Raw genomic sequence first — 3,956 nt, 5'->3', positions numbered from 1 at the left:
AGGCCCTCACACTTTCATGGGTTTTTACCTCCAGTAATTTCACCACGTTCTCACAGTGAAGAACTCTCAAAGATTGTCTTGTGGCTCAGAGAAGGGGAAGAGTAACAATTGTGAGATATAGTGAAAGCATTCTTCTTTAAAAGGCTTACTCTCCTGTGAAAAATACATTACCAAAGCCTTATTTGACCTGGGGGAAGGACATTTCTCCCTCTCCAGCTTCCTGTCTTACCAGATGGAGAAAAGGAGGGTCATAAAGCTAAGAAACAGTAGTGAAGTTACAGCCCAGCGAGACAGGCCTGTTAAATGACTGAGATTTAATAAAATTACAGAATACCTCCCCCAAAACCCTTTGCCACCATTATCAACAGGGTTCCAGTATCATAACAGTGGTCATAGCTGAAAGAGCTGCAAATACAGACTCTGATGAGGAGTACTTAGGGAAGCACATAGTCAATAGGGAAAACAAACAAGGACACTAGAGCAACTGAAAGCCTATGGCATGTACTTCTACAACAATGAGCACAGTCTAACTCTAAGCCAAATCAACATAAAACCTCAAACTAAAGACTTATTTACTTCAGTAAAATTTGCCACAATACCAGATATCCAGCTTTCAACAAGGAAATACAAAGCATGTTACGAGTCAAAGAAACAAAAATGAAGCCCACACAGTCTGAAGAAACAAAGTCAGCTTCAAAACCAGACTTAGACATGATATAGATGTTGAGATTAGAAAAGCAATTAAACATAACTATGGTTATACACATATACATTATAATTTGCCAATATTCAATAAAAATTTTTTAAAAACTAATAAAAATGAGACAATATGCAAGAATAGATTAGTACCATAAGCAGAGAAACAGAAACTCTAATAATGAATCATGAGGAAATACCAGAAATTCTTTTAAATTCTGTACAATAAATGAGGAATGCCTTTGATGGGCTCATCAGTAGACTAAAAACCGCTGAAGAGTCAGTGAGTCTGACAATATAGAAACTTCCCAAACTGAAATGCAAAATATAAAAGTAAAAAATGCTGAACAGTCAAGAACCATTAGAAAATTTCAAAAGGTATAACATATGCATAATGAAAATACCAAAGAGAAAAGATAGAATAGGGAAGAATAAATATTTGAAGTAATGGCAGAGAATTTTCCAAAATGAATGACAGACTTCAAACCACAGATTCAAACAGCCAGAGAACACCAAGAATAAATTTTTAAAAAAAAATCATGCATAGGCATAATTAGAGAATACCAAAGCAAATAGACAACTTAAAAGGAGCCAGTGTGGAGTTGGGGCGACACCCTTCGATACAGAACAAGGATAAGAATCACAAGAGCTTATTGTTAAAAACGGTGCATGGAAGAAGAGAGTGGAATATTTAAGGTATTTTAAAGAAAATAACCAAACTAGAATTCTATTTCTAGTCATATAATATTGCTTGAAATTCAATTATAAGCCAGATTTTTATATTGCAATCCTTAGAGTAGCCACTTTTAAAAAATAGCCAGTAAGTCAACAGAGAAGATATAATAAAATGCTAAATAAAATGTATTCAAAAGAAGAGGGGAAAATGAACACAAAAATTGATGAAACAAATACAAATCAAAGAGTAAGATAATAAAACACAATCCAACCACATAAGTACATTAAATGTAAATAATCAAACTGTACAATTAAAGGCAAAGATTGTCAGACTAGAAAAAAAATAGATCTAACAAAATGCTTTCTGTAGGACTTGCATTTTGATCACACAAGATGCCCAGGTAACAACCTGCACATGTACCCTTGGATCTAAAATAAAAGTTGAAATGATGAAAAAAAATTTGCATTTTAAACAAAAAGACACAAGTAGATTAAAGTAAAATAATGAAAATATATATGTAGTCAAAATACACCAATTAATAAACAGATTGGCAGAGTAGTAAACACAGACACACACTCACCTATATGCTACATGTTTTTAAAAACCCACTTCAGCTTTCCCAGGCGGCTGCCAAAGATGGCGGAGGTGCAGGTCCTGGTGCTCGATGGTCGAGGCCATCTCCTGGGCCGCCTGGCGGCCATCGTGGCTCAACAGACACTGCTGGGCCGGAAGGTGGTGGTCGTACGCTGCGAAGGCATCAACATTTCTGGCAATTTCTACAGAAACAAGTTGAAGTACCTGGCTTTCCTCCGCAATCGGATGAACACCAACCCTTCCCGAGGCCCCTACCACTTCCGGGCCCCCAGCCGCATCTTCTGGCGGACCGTGCGAGGCAAGCTGCCTCACAAGACCAAGCGAGGCCAGGCTGCCCTGGACCGCCTCAAGGTGTTTGACGGCATCCCACCGCCCTACGACAAGAAAAAGCAGATGGTGGTTCCTGCTGCTCTCAAGGTCGTGCATCTGAAGCCTACAAGAAAGTTTGCCTATCTGGGGCGCCTGGCTCACGAGGTTGGCTGAAAGTACCAGGCAGTGACAGCCACCTTGGAGAAGAGGAAAGAGAAAGCCAAGATCCACTACAGGAAGAAGCAGCAGCTCATGAGGCTACAGAAACAGGCCGAGAAGAACGTGGAGAAGAAAATTGACAAATACACACAGGTCCTCAAGACCCACGGACTCCTGGTCTGAGCCCAATAAAGACTGTTAATTCCTCAAAAAATAAAATAAAATAAAATAAAATAAAATAAAATAAAATAAAATAAAATAAAATAAAAACCCCACTTCAAATATAATTATATAGGTAGGTTGAAAATAAAAGTATTAAAAAGATATATCATATAAAACATCAATTAAAAGGAAGCAGGCGTAGGTGTATTATTGTCAGTTAAAATATAATTCAGACCAAAGAAAATTACCAGAGACAGAGAAGGGCATTACATAATGATAAAAATATTCAATACACCAAGGAGGCATAGCAATCCTAAATGTGAATGCACCAAAACAAACAGAGCTGCAAAGCATTTGAAGCAAAAACCGATAAGATAAAAAAATAGATAAGTTGACAATTACAGTTAGGGATTTTAACACCCCTCTTTTTTCTTTTCTCAACTTTAATTTTTAGTATCATGAGGTACATGTGCAGGTTTGTTACCTAGGTAAACTGCATATCAAAAGGGTTTGGTGTGTAGATTGTCACCCAGCTAATAAGCATAGTATTCTATAGACAATTTTTCAATCTTTACCCTCCTTCCAATCTCCTCTCTCAAGTAGGCCCTGGTGTCTACTGTTCCACTCCTCATGTCCATGTGTACTCATTGTGTAGCTCCTACTTATAAGTAAGAACATGCAGCATTTGGTTTTCTGTTGCTGCATTAATTCACTTAGGATAAAGGCCTCCAGCTGAATCCATGTTGCTGAAAAGGATAGAATTTCTTTTTTTTTTTTTTTTTTTGCAATGGCTGCATAGTATTCCATGGTGTTATGTGTACCATATTTGATCCAGTCCACCACTGATGGACATCTAGGTTGATTCCATGTCCTGGCTGTTATGAATAATGCTGTGATGAACATATGGGATGAAAATATAAATCATTCTACCATATGTCTTTTTGGTAGAATGATTTGTATTTCCCTTTGAACACCCTTCTTTCAACAGTTAATAAAATGACTCTACAGAAAATCAGTATAAGGATATACAATAATTCAAAAACACCATCAAGCAACAGGAGCTATTCAACATTGATGGAACGTTCCACCCAGCAACAGCAGAATGGACATCCTTTCAAGATTTGTTGTAACACACACCAAGGTGGACCATATTCTAGCCCATAAAACAGGCTTCAACAAGTTTTAAAGACTTGATGATGTAGAGTATGTTCTCTGATCATAGTGGAATAAAACTAGAAATCAACAGAAATAAGACAGAAAAATCCTCAAACATACAAACACTTGGAAAGTAAAAGTCACACTTCTAAATAACATGGTTAAAAGAGGAAGTCACAAAGGAAATCTAAACGTACATTGAACT

The 3,956-nt window shown here is 37.1% G+C and overlaps 1 pseudogene; it reads left to right on the top strand.

Annotated features, from left to right (window-relative positions):
• The first annotated feature begins 1,986 nt into the window (after positions 1–1,986).
• LOC103214618 (large ribosomal subunit protein uL13-like) lies at positions 1,987–2,657 on the top strand (annotated as a pseudogene).
• The last annotated feature ends 1,299 nt before the right edge of the window (positions 2,658–3,956 follow it).

The sequence above is a fragment of the Chlorocebus sabaeus genome, chromosome 3, assembly GCF_047675955.1.
Source record: "Chlorocebus sabaeus isolate Y175 chromosome 3, mChlSab1.0.hap1, whole genome shotgun sequence".
Taxonomy (NCBI): domain Eukaryota; kingdom Metazoa; phylum Chordata; class Mammalia; order Primates; family Cercopithecidae; genus Chlorocebus; species Chlorocebus sabaeus.
This window is presented reverse-complemented; position numbering and strand designations above follow the sequence as displayed.